The sequence below is a fragment of the Stegostoma tigrinum genome, chromosome 11 (genome assembly GCF_030684315.1).
Source record: "Stegostoma tigrinum isolate sSteTig4 chromosome 11, sSteTig4.hap1, whole genome shotgun sequence".
NCBI classification, from domain to species: domain Eukaryota; kingdom Metazoa; phylum Chordata; class Chondrichthyes; order Orectolobiformes; family Stegostomatidae; genus Stegostoma; species Stegostoma tigrinum.
The window spans coordinates 9113085-9134030 of NC_081364.1; the positions used below are offsets into that span (position 1 = coordinate 9113085).

Consider the following 20946-nt stretch of genomic DNA (forward strand, 5'->3'; position numbering starts at 1 on the left):
CTAGTTCAATGAGCATAAGAGTACTCTGATAACAAGATAAATATCCCTTTCTGATGCTGATGTGTCTTTTTACTCTTAATATTTATACAAATCAGCTTCTTCTTTTTGATAGTCAAGATATCCTGAAATGGAAATGCTTCATATCTTAGTCAGTGAAGAATATTTGCTACAGAGAAGCATTTTTAAGACATGTAATTTCAGTTTGTTCCAATTCACCCTGCTGAAACAAACTAGATTCTTAACTACATGCTTAATTACCACTCTAGAAATCAGACATTGGCAAAATCCACAGTTTGAATTCTGAGATAACTATGAATTTCAGTTTTGAAAAAGTGGTGAGATCCAATACTTTTAACTGATCCACCAGCGGTTTTGGATATACCCATTTCCCACAGAGAAACCACAACGCACAGATGAAGTTTCCAGATTTGTTCTTTGCGTCATTCAATCGCAGGCTGCATAAAAATTAGAAGATTTGCAATTGCTTAAGATATAGACAATACAACAAATTTTGTTTTAACTAGCACTCTTGATAAACCGACAGAAATTAGATATCTAAGTAACTAGACATTTACTGTATTGTCACAATCTCCACTAAGTCCAAGTAATTAGTTGAGGGTGCAAGTGAGAAGGCTCTCTGCCAGCAAGTTTTATTTAAGGCAAAGTTGCATTATTTAAGTGATTTCTGCTGTAAATAAAATTATATCAGTGATATGTATACCCCTGCATTATAGTTCTACTACTTAGCATGTTTTTACATCAATTATGGTGTTGTAATGGACAGCAAAGGTGGTAATCTCAGAATACAACGGAACTTTCATCAGCTGGGCTAATGAGCGTCAGATAAGTTTCAATTAGATAAATGTAGGTTGCTGCATTTTGGTAAGGCAAATCAGGGCAGGACTTATACAATTAAAATGTTAAGGTCCTGGAGTGCTGCTGAATAAAGAAGCCTTGGAGTGCAGGTTCATTGTTCCGTGAAAGTGGAGTGACAGGTAGACAGGAAAGTGCATTGAGTACAGGAATTGGAGGTCATGTTGCAGCTGTACAGGCGATTGGTTAGACCACTCTTTGAAGACTACCTACAATACTGGTCTCCCTGCTGTAGGGAGCATGTTGTGGAACTTGAAAGGGTTCAGAAAAGATTTACAAGGATGTTGCCAGGGTTGGAGGGTATGAACTATAGGGGGCAGCTGAACAGGCTAGGGCTATTTTCCCTGGACCATCAGAGACTTAGAAGTGACCTGATAGAAGTTTATAAAATCATGAGGGGCGTGGATATGGTGAATGACCGAGGTCTTTTCTCCAGGATAGGTTTAAGGTGAAAGGGGAAAGATTTAAAAGGAACCAAGGGCAATTTTTTTCACGCAGAGGATGAATGAATGAGCTGCCAAGAAGGGTTTAGAGGGATATGGCCAAATGCTGGCAAACATGGTTAGATTAATTTAGGATATCTGGTCGGCATGGACAGTCCTGGTAGCATCGCTGTACTAACTAAGCAGTTGAATCCACATTTGTAATGCTTGTACATTAATCGTTCTGAAGGATAACTGGACATTAAAAGGCTTTGTTTTATTAAGTCTTAAAAAGGAATGGGCACAAGTTTCTACAAGTGAACAAATGACTTTTTTTTAAAACAACTACTGGGAGATATTAACAAATACAAACATTGAACACCTAGGTTATGCACTTATTTATAATGTGGATCTCATACTATTCCCTGGGATTAAGCAGATTATACTGATCAAAACCCCAGAATTAGGTCAGTGATGTAAAAATTACCAGATTTTTTAAAAAAAACTAGGCAATCACACAACATATTTTATTTTCCATTGCAAGCCCCACAAATATTTGCAGTTCCACTTATGTGAAAGCCCCATTTGGTCTGCTGTAGACACAAGTACACCAAAATGTAATATTTACACAGCAAGCAACTCTGTTTAATTCAAAAGGATCAAAAGATTGTGGAATGGATTTAGTGATTATCAATATTTTGAGAAGCCACGTTGATGAATAAACAAAAGGACGGGGAACAGAGAAGATACAATGAATTAGAACCACTACTGTGGAGCATAATCAGCAACTTGTAAGCATTCTTAAATTGTAATTTCTAATCAAGCTTAAAAAGCATTGCTGCAAAATCCATAACAGTAAACTGAACAAATGTCAAAATTTCAACTCCATACTAACGAATTCAAATAGTACAAATTAAACACCAAGCTCAGCTGACATGTACTTCATTTTAACTGTCTGTTTTAAAAATTGGTATGGAGAACATCAAGAGTGAATGACAGAGGAGGCAGAATAGAAAAGAGAACAACCACTTTGAAGTGGAACATAGGTAACAAACGATGCCCCCTTACAGCAGCACTAGGTGAATGGCGCTATTATTCACAATGTGTAATGGCATATATCACCACAAAAAGCTAAAATTCAAAAATGCTGCTGATTCTTCAAGTTGGCCATAAAATTTCAGAAATTATGGTTGGGGTGGGAAGTTGCAAGTTACATACATGCACAAATTGCTGAAAAATTCACTTGGATTTATGCTTGTGAAATCTATTCTAAATACACAGCGTCCATCAATGGGAAGCAAATATTAGGTTGCATTACACAATTAGCATAATTTAATATTCAAGTACATCTTTAAAGGCACAGTTTCAAAAGACTTACATTAATCAAAAAACCTCTAATTACCTGTTTGGATGAGTTTAACAAAGCCTAATTTGGATCTAAACTGCTAACTGAACATTGGCCCAGGTTTTCCATTAGGAAAACATTTATTAGCAGCAGAAACAGGAGTTGTGCTTAAAGATCATGCAAAGGTTTCAATCTGTGAATTGCCCAGGAAGTTGAAACTTCCAATAAATAAGTCACCTAGCATCTGATACTCTAAGAAAGTCCACAACTCGAGTTAAGAATCAGAGACTTTTGAGATGTCCAGCTGACCTGGTTTAATGAACACCTAGCAAACATTACAGATATTAATATCTACTCCAGCTCCTAGGTAACAAATAAAATGATCCCCAACTCAAATCCCCATCCAAACCAACCCCCGCCGCAATAGATCCAATCTGATTCAACTCTATCCTCCTCCAACGTGGCCTGACTCTTCTCACCCAATTCATGCATGCACCAGCCTTAACAGCCCTCAACATACCCCAAGTCCTCACACACATGCCCAACAGTCTTCTCAGCTCAAGCAGGGGACAAGGCTTAGGTGAGACTTTCATGTCAAGGTATTGAACTTGCACAACTGCTGTTACTCTGTATGCTTTAAAGTAGTACCCCAAAGGACTGACAAATAGCCTTTAAAATAAATGGAGACGTCACACATTTATGAAAGGCTACATACAAATTAAATGATCCAAATGATATGAGGGTCAAATTAAAGCTGAGTCAGGTACTAAGGCTTAACTTACATTCATTCCACAATACATTAAATATCTGTCCCTTTCAGCTTTTTCAAAGAGGCTTTTGGCAATCACTGTTTTCTTTAACTGTTCTACAGCATGTTGGGATGGCTGGCAAGTTCAGCATTTGTTACCCGTTCCTAATTTCCCTTGAAGTGAATGGCTAGCTAAGGCCACTTCAGAAGGCAGGTGGAAATCAACCACATTGGTTGACTGTTCCAGTCCCAACCCGAAACATCAACTTTCCTGTTCCTCTGATGCTGCCCGACTGGTGTGCCTCCAGCTCCACACTTATCTGACTCCAGTATCTGCCGTTCTTGCTATCACTGTATCGATTTAGGTTGCTCATTTGCAAAAATCCACAATAAATATACTCAATTGGGTTATCTCCGTGCACCTAGCATCAGAACTCCAGTACACAGTTTCCATTAAATAGCAGTGCCTTCACACCTAAACTTTCTTAAAGCTGAGCTGCAAGCAACATGGGCAATAACTTCATTTACATACAAACTAGTTAGCAATAGTGTTTTCCAGGATGAATTCCTAGACAGTGTACAAGACGGTTTCATGACCATATAATAAACGAATTAATTATTGATTTAGGTTAACTACATTTAACATTATATAAAGAGAGAGAGCTAACTCAGGATCTTGCTACAGAGGAGCCTTTTGGGAATAGTGACTAAAATACGATTGTACGATTTTTGTATCGAGTTTGAAAGTTAATTAGTATCAGTTTCTAAACAAAAGAAAACTACAAAAGGTAAAAGAGAAAGTTGGCTTTGGCAGATTGGGGACTACATCGAAAGATTGGATGGTAGACAGGAAATGGCTCATATTTAAAGATTATTACATGGTCCATTGCAAATATAGTCAAAACTTAAACAAGAAAAAGGTATATCAACCGTGGCTAACAATAGTAGAAAATTTCACAGATCAAAGGAAGTAACTCATTTGAGTTACCAGAAAAAGAAATAAGCCCAAGATATGGAGCAATTCAGAATACAGGATAGGGTGACCAGAAACTGATATTTTCTTTGAAAAAGGAAAAACGAACGTGAATTAAGGGAAATCATGTTTGACAAATCTACTGGAATTCTATGACGACGTAACTAGTAGAGTTGACAAGGGGTAGCCAGCCTGCATAATATATTTGGACTTTCAGAAAGCATTTGGCAAAGTCCCATTTATGAGATTAACGTGCAAGATTCAAGTGCGTGGGATTAGAGGATGTGTTCTGAGATCGATTAAAAGATGGGTTAGCAGAGTAGAAACAAATAGTAGGAATTAATGGGCCCTTTTCAAATTGGCAGGCAGTAACTAATGGGATGCCACAGAGATTGGTGCTGGGACCCCAGCCATTCACAAAAGGTATTAAATGATTTGGCTGAGGGAACAAAATGCAACATCTCCAAGTTTGCAGATGATACCAAGTTGGGTGGGAGGGTGAACTGCGACGAGGATGCAGAGATCCTTCAGCATGGTCTCAACAGGGTAGGCGAGTGGGCAAATCAACAGCAGATGCAGTATAATTTGGATAAATGCAAGGTTATTCACTTTGGAAGCAATAACAAAACGGCAGATTACTACCTAAAGGGCTGTATATATTGGGTGTGTGCTGGGTGTTCTTGTGCACCAGTCGCTGAAGGTAAGCATGCTGGTGCAGCAGGTGTAAAGAAGGCAAATGGTATGTTGGCCTTCATTGCGACAGGTTAAGTACAGGAGCAGAGATGGGTTGCAGCTATATAGGGCCTTGGTGAGGCCACATCTACAACACTGCATGCAGTTTTGGTCTTTTTTTTTGGGGGAAGGATGGTCTTGGTTTTGAGAGTGTGCAGCAGTGGTTTACCAGGCTGATTTCAGGGATGGTGAATCTGACGTATGAGGAGAGATTAACTAAGGTTGGTATTGGTATTGTTTTCACTAGAGGTCAGGTGAATGAGGGTGGGGGGAGATCTCGGTGACTTGTGACATTCTGACAGGACTGGACAGAGTTGATGTAGGCAGGATGTTCCCGATGGTGTCCAGAATCAGGGATCACAGTATGAGGATTCGGGGTAGACAATTTGGGACGGGGATGAGGAGACACTTTGTCACCTAAAGAGTGATGAGCCTGTGCAATTCATTCCCACAGGAAGTAGTTGATGCCAAGACACAAGATGTATTCAAGAGGCAACTAGATATAGCATTTGGGATGAATGGGGTGAAAGGTTATGGGGAGAGAAAGGATTAGGCTTCTGAGTTGAACGATCAGCCATGATCGTGAAGAACGGCAGAGCTGGCTCAAAGGGCTCTGAATCTCAGCTAGTAACAAAGGCATTCAGTCAAGGTATCTTTAGGTATGTGAATACAAAAGATTAGCAAGGACAAGTGAGGGTTCATTACATGCGCAGATAGGAGAATAGGATGTAGTAGAGAGGCAAAGCGATTACTTGGTGTCCGTCTTCAGAGGAAGATACAGTAAATCACCAAATAAAAACTATATTCTGGAAACATTCCTGCATATTGGAAAGTAGCAAATGTAACCCTTCTATTTAAAAAAGGGGAAAAAAAGGGGAGAGAAAACAGAACAGCAGGCCAGTTTGATGCAGTAAGGAATATGGTAGAAAGGGCGTGATAATTATATCTTGAAAATAAACACATGATTGAGCTGAGTCAACACGGATTTATAAGAGGGAAATGAAATTTAATTTGCCACTTGTAAGCATACATAAACAAGAATCAATGGACGTGGTGCGTTTGGATTTCCAGAAGGTTTTAATTAAAAAGATCCCACACAAGAGGTCAGTAAACAAAATTACAACACACTAACCGCATTTCATCTACCATCATGGATTGAAAATTAGTTTACGGAGTCGAGAAAGCTAACAGGCTGTAACTGGCGGAAAACCACAATAATCAGTGTTAGGCCTCAGCTTTTCAGAATTCACATAACTGATCTGAATGCAGGGAACCAAACATAACATTTGCAAACTTGCTGAAATCTACAACATGAAGACTTGAGAGGATGATGAAAGGAAGCTTCGCAGAGGTTTGGAGAGTCCAAGTGAACAGTTAAGATTACGACAGGTGTAACATAAATGAGAGGTTACCTATTTCGCTAAAAAGACAGCGAGTGTTGGATAGGGAGAGATTTGGAAATGATGTCCAAAGGGGCCTTGATATCCTTGCTCATGAGCCAATAAAAGAAAAAGCACAGTAAGCAAACAGGATGGCAAAAAATAGTCAGCCTTCAACACAATGAGATCTGAGTGCTGGAGTAAAGATGTCTTGCTGCAATTGTGCAGAGATCAAGAGAGTGCACTTGGAGTATTTTGCAAGTTATGGCCTCCTTAAGCAAAGGATACACATACCACGGAGGAAGCGTAACACAAGTTCACAAAACAAATTCCTGGGTGGGCAGGATTGCCTTTGGGCAGACATTGAAGAAACTGGGTCTGCATTCTCTTAAGAGTTTGAAAGAACAAAAGATAATCTCATTCAGATGTGATGGACGTTTTCCTTGGCTTTGGAGTCAATATTAGGGAATGTAGTACAGATATATAGAACTAGAGACTGGCAATTTGGGCCCAAATGAGGATAACTTTTTTTCCCCATTCAGAAGACGAAGATTGTTTGGAACACTATTGCAGAAAGGTGTGGGAGCTCAATCACTGAGTACTAATGAAACCTTGGAATCATGGGCAAAAACTGATTTAAAAGGTAGATCAGTCGTGATTTGAAAGGCCAAACGGTATGGCTTATGTTTTGTATGCCCCTTTGTAAGCATACAGGAGATTATAACTTCAGTCACGTGATGAATCAGAAGTAGTTTTATTCTCTAAAAAAGCACTAATTAACTTTGCTGCTAGCTGGTAATGCAAAGGAGAATAAAATTTTATTTCAAAAGGCTTACAGACGGACTAAGAAATTTAAAATATGAACTATAAAAACAAAAATAATTTGCCTATTAGCTTCCTTTACAAGAATATTCCATACAGAATTTGATAAACCAGCATGAATATCCGACTGAAGTTTACACTGGTTTGCTATAAAAAAATTAGTCATTTTATCTAACTCAAATGTTGAAACTCAATGTGCTCCAATCATACAAATTTGCCCAAACTGAATGTCAGTTCACTTGGATGAAGAACTGTTTTAACTTCCACACTCATGTACACAAGGTACTGGTTTATGAAGTTCGAAGAAACAAAACCTCCATACTTGACAAATCAACAGTGAACTCAATAGATACAGAATCTAATTGGTGATGTAACAAATACAGTGGTACACTTGGTGGGTCACACAGTTTGACTGCAATGCCCTAGTGAACAAATACAATGCAATCCTTCAGCAACATTCCCAGTTGTTCAAGTAATAAAGCAAATAAAGCGTCCCAAAATTTCAAAAAAGAACTGAAAATTCAATTTAGAAACAAATTGGCACAATAAGTCAAACTTAATATTGGAAGTGTCCATGCTAATCTAGATTGGCATAGATGCCAATAACAGACTAATGTGCAAGCACTTTTCTCAGCATCTTTTCTCAGATTCAACAGTTGTACACATTTGCTTATTTAATTATTTTTTAAAACAAATGCTGAGACATTCCTACCAATAATTGCTTATTTTTCCTACCCTCACAACATTTCCCTAACTAAATGTAGTTATCATTCGTTTGCAAACTAAACTGAATTTAAAAAAACAAAATGGAACTTTGCAAGTGCTGAAAAAGTAGCTTACAGATTAGAAGTGACCAAAGACCAATTCTGACAATTTCACTTTACAGATGACTCCATAAACAGAAGCAATTTACATTCTTGCTTAAAGTCCAATTAAAGCACTTACAATTGCCTATGTAATGGAAGTTGTCAGCATGTGTTATCATTGGATGTAGGAACCGTTAAAATTTCTAAGTGACTATGTGATCAGATGAATACATACGATTACAGAATTAATTTAATTGCCGTCAATATTAAAAATATTGGCAACTGTGTGTTACAGTCCAGGAAAATGTTTAACTCTATTTTAATCTAATTAGTTTTCAAAGTGAATGGCCCTGTAACAAAACAAGATCCAGCAGTTACCAGCTGTGCAATTCTGGAACATTCTCTACTCTTTTCAAGCTAATGTTCATGGGATAAATGTCACTGGCAAAGTCAGCATGTTTTACCATCCCCAATTTCCTTTGAGATGGTGTAGTATATTTAGAACCACAGCAGTTAATCGCAGTGTTGATGCCAGTTACTGTTACGAAATGCACAAAATGCAAAATACACAAAGCCTATTGCCTCCTGTTATGATTCAAACTTGTTTCGTGAAAAATTCTGAAGGGTTCAGAGGAGGTTTACCAGGATGCTGCCTGGACTGGAGGGCTTATCTTATGAAGAGAGGTTGACTGAGCTCGGTCTCTTTTCATTGGAGAAAAGGAGGAGGAGAGGGGACCTAATTGAGGTATACAAGATAATGAGAGGCATAGATAGAGTCGATAGCCAGAGACTATTTCCCAGGGCAGAAATGGCTAGCACGAGGGGTCATAGTTTTAAGCTGGTTGGTGGAAAGTATAGAGGGGATGTCAGAGGCAGGTTCTTTACGCAGAGAGTTGTGAGAGCATGGAATGCGTTGCCAGCAGCAGTTGTGGAAGCAAGGTCATTGGGGTCATTTAAGAGACTGCTGGACATGCATATGGTCACAGAAATTTGAGGGTGCATCCATGAGGATCAATGGTCGGCACAACATTGTGGGCTGAAGGGCCTGTTCTGTGCTGTACTGTTCTATGTTCTAACTTGAAAATATGTTTGTATAACAACATGGAAATAAACAACTACTGGTACCTCTATTTTAAAAAATGTGTACCATACGATATTTTACTAGGATTTTTACGACGGTAGGTTAATAAAAGTAAGAAATGTCTTGCTGGTGAGTGCATGGAATACTTTGCCAGTGGTAGTCGTGGAAGCAGAGTCACTAGTGACATTTAAGCGACTGCTGGACATGCACATGGACAGCAGTGAATTGAGGGGAATGTAGGTTAGGTTATTTCAGTTTTGGATTAGGATTATTCCACGGCACAACATCGTGGGCCGAAGGGCCTGTACTGTGCTGTACTTTTCTAAGTTCTATGCTGGCCTCATAAATAAAATAACGTAAAAGGTTAAAAGTGGCCAATGTAATCACCACAGAGAATTCATGCCAAAAGCTGAAATTGTTGGAATTTCCTCTAGGAACAGAAATACACACAAAAGTGAGATAACAAGGTGTGGAGCCGAAGGAACACAGCAGGCCAGGTAGCATCAGTGGAGCGGGAAAGCTGATGCTTCAAGTCTAGACCCTTCTTCAGAAGTGAGGGAAGAGGAAGGGGCTCTGACATGGTGGGGGGAAGGGGAGAAAAATCACTGATAGAAGGTGGATAGTTGAGCTGATAGATGGGAGAGCAAGAAGGTGGGAATGAAGCTAGTAAAGGTGAGCATAGGTAGGAAGTGCGGTGGGGGTGGGGGTTGGTCAGTGAGGTGGGAGGAGTGGATAGGTGGGAGAGAAGACAGACAGGGATGAGGGGGGTGCTGGTCTTGGGGTGAGGAGACTTTGAAGCTAGTAAGTCCACATTGGGACTGTTGGGTTGAAGGCTTCCAAGGCAGAAGAATGAGGTGCTGTTCCTCCAGTTTCCAGGTGGCATTGTTGTGACACTGGAGGCAGCCCAGGACGAAACATCATCCAGGGAATGGGAGGGGGAGGTGAAGTGGTTCGCAACTGGGAGATGTTGTCGTTTGTTGCGAATCGAGCATAGGAGCTCCACAAAGCAGCCTCCGCGCCACGACTTGGTCTCCCTGACGTAGAGGTGACCACATCGGGAACAGAAGATACAATATACCACATTAAACAGATGTTCACCTGCACATCCGCTAGTGTGGAAGGATTTTTTTGGGGGGCCTGGGATGGAAGTAAGGGGGGAGGTGTAGCACCTCCTGCAGTTGCAAGGAAAGGTGCCGGGGTGGTGGGGCTAGTAGGGAGTGGACAAGGGCGTTGTGGAGACAGCGGTCCCTCCGGAAGGCAGATAAAGGTGGGGAGGGAAATATATCTTTCATAGCAGGGTCAGATTGCAAGGGGAGGAGAATGAGGTGTTGAATCCGGAGGTTGAAGGGGTGATGTGCGAGGACAAGGGGAATTCTATCTTTGCTGTTATTGCAGGGAGGGGATGTGAGGGCTGAGGTGCAGGAAATGCAAAGGATGTGGTCGAGGGCGACTTTGACCACTGTGGAAGGGAAATTGCGGTCCTTCAAAAACGAAAACATCTGGGATGTCCAGGAGTGGAACGCCTCATCTTGGGAGCAGATGTGGCAGAGGAATTGGGAATAGGGGATTGCACTCTTGCAGGAAGGTGAGCGAGAGGTGGTGAGGTGTAGCTTTTCTGCTCCTCCGATGCTGCCTGGTCTGCTGTGTTCCTCCAGCCCCATACCTTGTTATCTCAGACTCCAGCAACACAGGTCTAACTATCTCAACATAAAAATGAGGTCACTAATCATTAATTCTCTGAAGAGTTTAAAAGTGGATTCACGAATATATCTCACCTCTTGTGTGTAAAATGCAATAACTTGTCCCTTTATGTTGCAACTAAAGAATTTTGTTACTTTGAATATCAGTGAAAGATAACAAAATACCTTAAGAAAAGCCACTCTCAAACTGGCTTCGAGATTTCAACCAAGTTACCAAAAGTGTATCCAAAAAGAAAGTTTGGCCTCAATTTATCAAATTAGCTTGAAAAAAATTAAAATTTGAAAGAAGGCATTGTTTTCTGCATCAATTCCAGCACAGCATAAAAGCACAACCAAAAATCTCACACAGCAGCTCAGGCTAAATAAAATCCACTGCAGATGAAATATGCAAATTGCACTTTTGTTTCAGGCAAATGTCGATCTTCTTGCTGCAAAATACCTTAGTTTCTAAAAGCTAGATTTGAAGTAGGCATGGAAGTTGTTTTTAAGATGCTCCCAAATTTTGCAACATCAGGAGTACATTTGGAAGGGGCCCACTTGAGACTCGGTGGTAGTGTCACTACTCATGAACCAAGATGCACAAGTTCAAGTCTCACCTGCTCCAGAGGCGTGTAAAAACATTCCTGACCAGGTTGATTAGAAAAAAAAGGTTCAATTGTAAATTAATATCATAGGTAATAATAATTTTAATAGTTTTAATAATGAATAATAATGAACTTGTCCCAACAAGTTATTGGCTTCTTCATAAACAACTGAAGTTATTAAGAGAAGCACCAGAAACTACTTAAAATCTCATTTTACAGATGCCAGCTGATAAACCAAAACAAATGAGAATCATATACAGAAATTTTCTGGACAACTGATATATGCTAAATAATGGGATCCAGATCAGTTGCAATTTGGTCAACATGACTATGCATTTCATTGAAAGTTTACATTGTGTATGAATTAATGTACTCAACATTCATGTATGTAGTCAGATCAAGGTACTGTCTAACTTAATTTGAATGGGTAACCTTCAGACAATCAAGTTCACGAAGGACACCACTGGATTATTTTGTTCAAGTTTTCTTTCAAAAAGGCAAGACCATCAGTCTGGCTGCCAAGTTTAAATTCTGGCATTTCAGGCTGTGTAGTTGTCTCAGTCCCAATACATTTACTGTTAACAATGGAAATGCACATGTTTGAGCTAAGCACAATTTCACTGTACTAAATTGAACCACACAAGTTGGAAAAATAAGACCACTGATTTCAAAGATCTCATGTTCACACCAAAGAACTTTTATTATTTCCACATCATCTCCAACATGAGGTTTGGGCATCCATATGCAAGAGCCTCCAGTTTAAAGATAAATCAAAAGCAACCAATAAAACATGGAGATAATGGGAACTGCAGATGGTGGAGAATCCGAGATAACATGTGGAGCTGGATGAACACAGCAGGCCAAGCAGCATCTGAGGAGCACGTGCAATTTTGTGGAACTCTGGCACACAGGATTCAATGTAGACTGAGTTAATTTAAAAATGCAGAGAAAAGCCAAACTTTCCTTCACTGCTCTCGAAATCCAAAGCCCCATGTTAACTAGTTACTAACATGTTCATTGCTCAGAATAATACTAATAAACAACTCATTTTTCAAGCAGGCTGGGGGAAAGGAAGAGACAAACTTAAAACTTAATTTACATTCAGCTGCATCTCAATTTTGATGGAATCTCGTCATCAAAAAGGACAAGAATCTAATAAAATTAGAAAAAATGGTTAAGATATTTTAACATGCAGATTACTGGCTAAAATATTGCTAGAATTACAATCAGCCACAAAGGGAAATTCAAAAATTTCCATGCGAGTACCTGAAACAGATGACAATTATAAACTGGAGCAGACAGATCATTGAAATCACCATCATTATACCAGAAAACATTTGAGCAAGAATGGGCCAGTCAGCATATTGAGTCTACTCTGCCATTAAATGAAATCATGGCTGATCTGAAAAATCCTGAACTCCAATCTTCTACCTTTCCCCGACTGACTGGTTAAAAGTTCCCCTTACTGATTAAAACCAGCTCAGCTCTAAATATGCTTAATAAACCAGCCTCAACAATAAAGAATTCTACAGACTTATTACCCTCGAAAAAGTTCCTCCTCTGTCGAAACAAGAAACTTCTTATTTTATTGAGATTATAACTTCCTATACCAGCCACTCAAGGGAAAACATTTTTTCTGTATTTTAATAATATTCAGCTCCTCTATTCCTCCTGACAAAGTGCATAACCTCTTGTTTTCCCACATTATATTCCATCTGCTAAGCTTTTGCCCACTCAATGTAACTCTGCAAACTCTGTGCATTATCTTAACTACTTGCCTTACTATCTATTATTGCACCATCTGCAAAACATACATCATAAAGAACTGTGACCCCAGTATTGATCCCAAAAGATCTCTTGTTTCTATTGCTGTATAATGCCCACAAGTGCATTTTGAACAAAACCATCCTAATATTTTACGAGAGACATGAACGAAGTTTGGGGTTTAAAATACATGGCTAAGAAATTTAACAAATAATTTTAGGCAAAAAAAAAAGCCATAGACCCTACAGACACAATCAAATACAGACGCATTCCAAACCAACAGAGAGATGTTAAGGATGGTTGAAAGCTTGTTAAGAGATCACTTTAGAGAAGACCTGGTGGAGGAGAGATGGCGGTGCTTATGGAATTACAGTTGATAAGAGACCAGACAAATTAAAATATGACTGCCCATGAACTAAGTAAAAGAAATGGTAAGCTTTTTGGGGAGGCCGGGGAGGAGTGAGGAAAAAGACAGCAGGGGTATGCTAGGTTCTCAAGGAGGAAATTGAAGAGATAGAATGGTGAAGGAATTCAAAAATATTTCAACCAAAGAATGAGGACTTCAAAATTCAGGAGTTGAGGGTAACATATAGGCACGGATAAGGCTCACGAGTAGGAAAACGTGAGTGACGGGGAAAAAGGGTTTGTTTGAACAAATTGGCAGATAGTAACCAGTAGGGTTTCAAAGGGATCAGCACTGGCATTACAACCATTTTCAATATATATAAATGCCTTGGAGAAAGGAAGTGAATGCACTGAAGAGATACTAATAGGTTAGATAAGAGGTTTAAAAAAGTGGCAAATGGGAGCTCAATGTTGTAAATGCAAAGTTGTTCACCTTGGAAGGGACACAAAGAGCAAAACAGCAGAATAATATTTAAATGGAGAAAGAAAAACTAGAAAGCTGCAAGACAAAGACTTGGATGTATCTGTGCACAAAATAGAAAGCTAGAACACAGAAACAGTAGATAATCAGGAAGGCTAATGGAATGTTGGCCCTTATTTCAAGGGGTTCACGTATAATGGTAGGGAAATCTTACTGCAAATATAAATAGGTGCTGATGACATCACTTCTCGACTACTTAGGGCAGTTTTGGGCCCCTTATTTAAGGGTAAACATCATTGTATTGGAGGTAGTTCAGGGATGGTTTACCAGCATTAGCATGGAAGGCCTGCCTTATAAGCAAAAGCAAATAGGTTAGAACTCTACTCACTGGAAATTAGATGAATGAGACATGATCTCACAAACATAGGATTCTAAAGGGGCCTGACAGGGAAAATGGTAAGAGGATGTTTCCCCTCTTGGGAATGTCTGGGATCAGAAGGCACAGTCTCAGAAGGAGCTTTGGAACTCCTTGCCACAGAGTTGCCATGGGTAGAGTCCCAATATTGCTTTCAATAAAGGGACTTTTTAAAACAGAACTGATTCTGGGTCAAGGAAATTTGTATGGAGTATGATAGGGAGATTCCTGATCAGTCAGGAAATCAAAGGTTATGGGGAAAGGGCAGAAAAAGGGGTGTGAGTAATGTCAGATTAGCCATAATTATAATGAATGACAGAAGAAGCTCAAGGGGCCTAACGGACTACTTCTGTTCCCATTCCCTATGATCTGAACTAAGAGTTAGTCAGGAGCAACTTCATAAAATGTTAAGGACTCAATCATAAGTAAAACAGGATAAAATATGAGTAGCAGAATTTTGAATGAGCAAAACTGGAATATAGTGCTGGGCTAAAGGCAACAATGTTAATGTTGATTGTTACAAAAATCCATTAATTCACTGACTCAATTTCCCTGCAGAAAAGGAAGTCTGTCGAAGACCTATATGGTTGACTCGCAACTGGCAATGAGATGAGCAGTAAATTCTGGCCTTACCAATGATTCTAAAACAAAATGGATGCGCACAAATTGAAACAGTGATGAGGACCGGGATTTTGCGGTGGCAACAAAGGCATTAGCTTTAGTCTTTCAGATTCATTAACTGGAGGTCATTGAAAGCAATTACTGTGTTGTCAGAGATGTTGTATTTTTGATGAGATATTAACTTGAGCAGCCATCCAACTTCACCAGCTCAGGGTGATGTAAAAGCTTCCAAGTCAACTGCTTTCTGCTACAACTTAGAAATTGGATGTGAAATGCTCTGCAATGTCCAGCATACAAGTTCTTTTTTCGAAAATTCATCAAATCAACCGATTATTTAACAATTCAGGTTCCCTAAAATATGATACAGCATAACATGCTAGAGGTTAAATATTACCCCTTCACCTGTCAATTTACCTAAATCCCTCCCCTGCAAAAGATGTCTTTAAATCTTCCGCAGTAACTTCCAATGTAATTCCACAGTAGATAGATCATACCTACTGCAACAAAGGTGAGATAGATTTTCTGCTCCATAGCTATTCAGCCGCAGTTAGTATGTCAGATTTCATACAGGAGAACATCTCAAGTTGGCTTAAACACTAAGGACTAAAAGAACACATTAACCATACAACTGAAAAGCTGGGAGATCAGACCTACAAGTCTTAAGAACAAAATATATCTTTGTTCCCATACTAGACCAGTCTTGGAAATGTAATTAACCAAGGCACCGCAGGATTAAAAAAAAATTTACTGTACTTATGAAGATTTCCATACAATTTTTTTTAAATTCATCAATGCACTCAAATATCACCATAGCTGCCACTAGGCTGGAAAGACATTTGAGATGCCAATAACATTGGCAGGCTTTCTAACAGAGATAGATGCTTACCTATAAACCATTTGCTTTTATATTTGCATTTTGGTCTTCAAAGTGTGCACACAGACAATGAATTACTCTAATCAGCTACTGCCTTGACAAACAGGAACTATTTAATTCTTTCATGGAATTTAACCATTGCTGGGTGCTCACATTTCCTAACTGCCTTTGAGAAGGCAGGGACCCGAAACGTCAAGCTTGCCTGCTCCTCTGATGCTGCTTGGCCCGCTGTGTTCCTCCAACTTCACACTTATCTCAGATTCTCCAGCATCGGCAGTTCCTACTATCTCTGTGACCCTTTTTATTGCTTTTGGCAGGTGAAGGAACAGTGCTCTGCACAAGACTGCTTCGGAATTTTAAATAGGGTTTCTACTTGCTGCATTAACATGACATATACTGTGGGTCTTATAACCCACAATTTTTTGCAGAATCATTCAACAGTTTAGAAGCATAGATAAACTGGGCCTAAGCTACCAGGAACTAGATTCTCTCAAATCAGATGAATTATGAGAGAGATTTATTAATAGAAAAAAATGACAAAATTATTTCTTTTCTAAAAAAAAAGAAAAGCAAGAACGTTCACAATAGGTTGTGACTCCCACTCAGGCAGAAAACTTCTGACCTTGCTGAAATCCTGACTATGATCTTACAATCTACAATGTCAGTTCATGACCACCATGTTTGCGTGTCACTAAATTACCTTGGTTATTCATTTGAACATTGTGTACAAACCTCAATGATCACATGAATTTTTTTTACACATCATTAGGAAGATGTCAAGACAAGATTGGTCTAAATTAAAACTACATAATGCAGAAACAACTCTGGTATGCTTTAATAACCACTGGTAAAAATGAGCATTTAGCAAATCTTTAAAGGACTAGCATAAAATAATTTGATTGCTAACCGTGGAACCACGCAAGTTCCCAAGCAAATATGCAACAGGCAATGAATAAAGAAACTTGCTCAGCAAGCAATTCCAAGACTGGGTGAATAATAGGGCCCTGTTCCTGCAATGGAGTTTCTGTCACAAACACTAAGTTCTGTAAGAGAGTTGCATTATTCATTAGCAATGAAACACTAAATCTAAATTGTGACAAAAACAAGTTCTGTCCAAACTGGCTGGGACAGCTAGGATTATCATATCTAATCATACCTTAAGATAATATGAAAATGAGTAAGTTAGGTCTAAAATCAACCCAGTATTAGTTACTGTAGATTTAAATACATTCTATCACAATAAAGATCTTAATTAAATACATGTTTTCCTATTCTGATGAGCAAATGCAGAGCCTGCTTCAAAACCACAACATATTTAACAATATATTAGTTTATCATCGATCCTTCAAGATAGCTTTCAAAGGAAATTGTCAACAGCTTTACCTTCCTAATGGACAACATCAGACTCATCGGAGATGATATTTCCAGCAAATATAAACTGGCAAGAAAATCTAGTCAAATCCAAATTTACTGGATCTGCACAATCTCAAACTAGATATTCATAATTTTGTAAATTTTTAAAGTACAAAAATTTAGGTTTTTTTATTTTAAAAATTCAACAGACAAAAACACATCAAAGGGGAAACCTCTGGCCAATTAAGACAATGGCACGGTCACACAAGCAGGAAATGAGGCTCGAATGAATTATGAACTGAACAAACAAACGTGAACCAGTCTCAACATTTTAACTAGGAAAGTGAATGAAGAAACATAACATCCAAATGGACATAGAGACAGAGACATTCTCTCCCTTTTTTCCCCAAATCGCTAAGCAACTTCAGCTCAAGGATACTAGAGGAAATAATAAATCAATTTTGTTACACAAAATTGGATTATTTAGGATAAGGTTTGTATTTACCCGGGATATTTATAAATATGTTCGATGTGGTGCTTTCATAAAGATCGTTTGCTTACCCGAATTGAGCTTTTTATTTTCTCTCCTTCCTCTCTGTATCAACAGCTCCTTCTTTGTTCTCTGACGTTAAAAAATGGCGGCCGTCTTCCCGCGAACAACAGCCGCAGAGGCCCTATGCTGGTGGGGGAAGGGAAAAGTTCCACCACCCCTCCTCTCCCATTGGTTTCCACCGACCGAGGGGGCGGGGCGTCCCTCCCAATACAACCCGCCAGCCGAGCAACTGCATTCTGATTGGTTGATTGTGAAACGACCTCGATGACCATTGGCTAATCCGGAAAAACATCGACATCATTGTTGTTAACGTTTCTTTAAATCGACCGATTTTTTTTTCTTTCCCTCCCCCATACTCGAGATAAGAGGAGACGCTATCAGAATGTATCTCAGGTCTCAATTTTCTAATCTTCACTTTTACAGGACATAATTTCTAATTTAAAACAAAGAACTATGGGTGCTGCAGATCTGAAACAAACAAAATCAGAAATTGATGGAGAAAGTGAGCAGGACTGCTAACATTTGTGGTGAAAAAAGTGTTATTGTTTCAAGCTTGGTGACCCTTCAGAACATTTCAGATTATTTTTAATTTATAGTGATGTTAATTTAACACCAATATCTGCAGTATTTTGCTTTTATGTTTGTTTACATATTGTTTTAATGCATCATCTGAACCACTTCTCAAAACAGTATCCGTTTACATGGTGTTTGATATTAACAGAACAAACACCAACCTGTTCTGATTTTTCAACATGGGCAGTGTTTTGCTTTTGTTTATTCGTTGTATTTGATATAATTTAAGCCCCTCTATCAATCTTAGCTCGACAATAACTGTCATTTATATAAGCTTAAAAATATAATGTGTCATTTATAATGATGTTAACAGAGGAAACACTAATATGTTTGGATTTCCAACATCTGAATTTATACAAACTTAACCTCTCCTCAGCATCAATTTGTACTTAGTGCTCAAAAGAACAATTTCTCATTTCTAATGAATGCAAATTATAATATAAATCGGGGATGATTTTGGAGAAGGAGAGTTATTTAGCAAGCACTTTAAAATCTCAAACTGCAGACATGGAAAGAGTTTTAAGGATATAAGCACATCATATAGTGAAAAGGATTTCTATTTAGATGTTCTTTGGTGTAAAGTATAATGTTTTAAAACACCAATGCATAGCAATTGTGTCATGATCATCATTGGCAGTTCCTTGCACATGAGGATGCCACTCTTCCATTTCCAAGGTGAGCCTGTTGGAGGTTGTACAATCCAATGCGGCTTCCACAGACTCTGCCACATTCAGGGCAGTAGGTGGTCATGGGAATGGATGGGTCAGGCATAGGTGTGGCAGTACACTCTGTCCACTGATTTTGCCTGGCTTCCACTTTTTCCCGATAGCAAGTCTTGAGATCCCACTTTGTACAGTTTTGCACCAGTGATTCCCTGGTGTTGGTGGGAATGTTGCACATCGCCAGGGAGGCCTTAAGGGTATCCCTGAAACATTTTCTAGACCCACCTGGTGTTTGCCAGCTGTTTTAGACCTTGGAGTAGAGTGCCTGCTTGGTGGGTCTAGTGTCAGTCATGCAGACGATGTGCCCAGGTTGTTGGTGGTCAGGATCCTGATGCTGGCGATGTTAGCCTAGCCAGGGACACTGGTGATAGTGTGTCTGTCTTCCCAACAGATTTGCAGGCAGCATTTGTGGTACTGCTCCAGCAGCTTGAGGTGTCTGCTGTAAACAGTCCATGTCTCTGCCATATAGGAGGGCCAGAACCACCACAGCTCTGTAAACTATGATCTCCGTGTTGGATCTGTTGATGTTGCCCTTGAACACCCTTCTCAGGCGGCCAAAGGCTGTGCTAGCACACTGGAGGCAATACTGGATGTCTTCATTAATAACTGCTTTGGTTGACAGGATACTCCCAAGGTTTTGGAAGTGGCCAACGTTCTCGAAGACCTCCCTGTGGACTTGATGATCGTGGGTTCAGTCCACAGTGCCAGGTCAGTTTGGTGGAAGGCCTTCGTCTTGTGGATGGTCAGGGTCAGACCCTCCCCTGCAGGGAGGTTGTTGGTGATTAGGTGAAGCATTAGCAAAGTAAATCTAGAACAGTGGGTGATGACATAGCCCTGCATGACACCAGTCTACATGTGTAATGGGTCAGTGATGGAACTATTTGTCATTGCCACAGCTGTCATGTCAGTGTGGAGTAGGTGAAGGATGGTGACAAACTTTGTGGTGCTGCTAAAGTGGAAAAGGGTGCCCTTGTAATGCTTCCCAGTTGATGCTGTCAAAGGCTTTTGTATGGTCAATGAAGGCCATGTACAAGAGTAGGTTCTTTTATATACATTTCTTCTGCAGCTGTCGCATGGTGAAAATCATGTCCGTTATGCCCTCTGGCCAGAAGACATACCGTGATTCTGCGAGGAGATGGTTGAGGACGACCTTGGCGGTGAATTTTCCAGTGGTAGACGGCAGGGAGATTTCCATTTAGTTACTGCGGTTGGACTTGTTCCCTTTTTTTGAGAATATTCATGACTGTGGCAGCTCAGAGCTCTCCCGTGATGCTGTCCATCTCCAGGTAAAGCAGACAAAGGCATATAACTGCAGCAGGAGCTCTTTGCCTCCACATTTCAATACATTAGCAGGGATACCATCAGCAGTCGTCTTGTTCTTAAGCTGGTGTGAGGCCTTCTCTATTTTGTGCAGTGATGGGGTGTTGCTGAGCTTGTCACATGTACCCTGCTGTGGGACGTGGTCAAGGATGCTATCATCGATGATAGAGCCTTAGATAAGGAGGTCTCTGAAGTGCCCACGACCCCAGCATTGTTTGATGTCTGACAATAATCAGTCTGCCCTTGGTCAGCAGATGGGTAGGGCCTTGGGTGTTTTGTCTGTAAGTGGTCTTGACAACATAGAAGAAACCCTGCACGCCATGGTTGTTGGCCATTTATTGAGCCTCCAGTGCTTTCTCAACCCACCACCTGTTCTTTATGTCCTTGGGTTTGTTATTGGACCTTCAGTTGCCTGTAGGTCTGGATTTTATCTTCCAAGTGTGGTTGTTGTTTTACACTC

The 20946-nt window shown here is 39.7% G+C and overlaps 1 protein-coding gene across 1 annotated transcript in view; it reads right to left on the reverse strand.

The window, feature by feature from the left end:
* LOC125460296 (inositol hexakisphosphate kinase 2) overlaps window positions 1-18014 on the reverse strand; it is a 31753-nt gene extending 13739 nt beyond the window's left edge. The window contains exon 1 of the mRNA XM_048547615.2: window positions 17880-18014. The gene's annotated coding sequence lies outside the window, so the exon portion shown is untranslated. The remainder of the gene's footprint in view (window positions 1-17879) is intronic.
* Between the last annotated feature and the right edge of the window lie 2932 nt (window positions 18015-20946).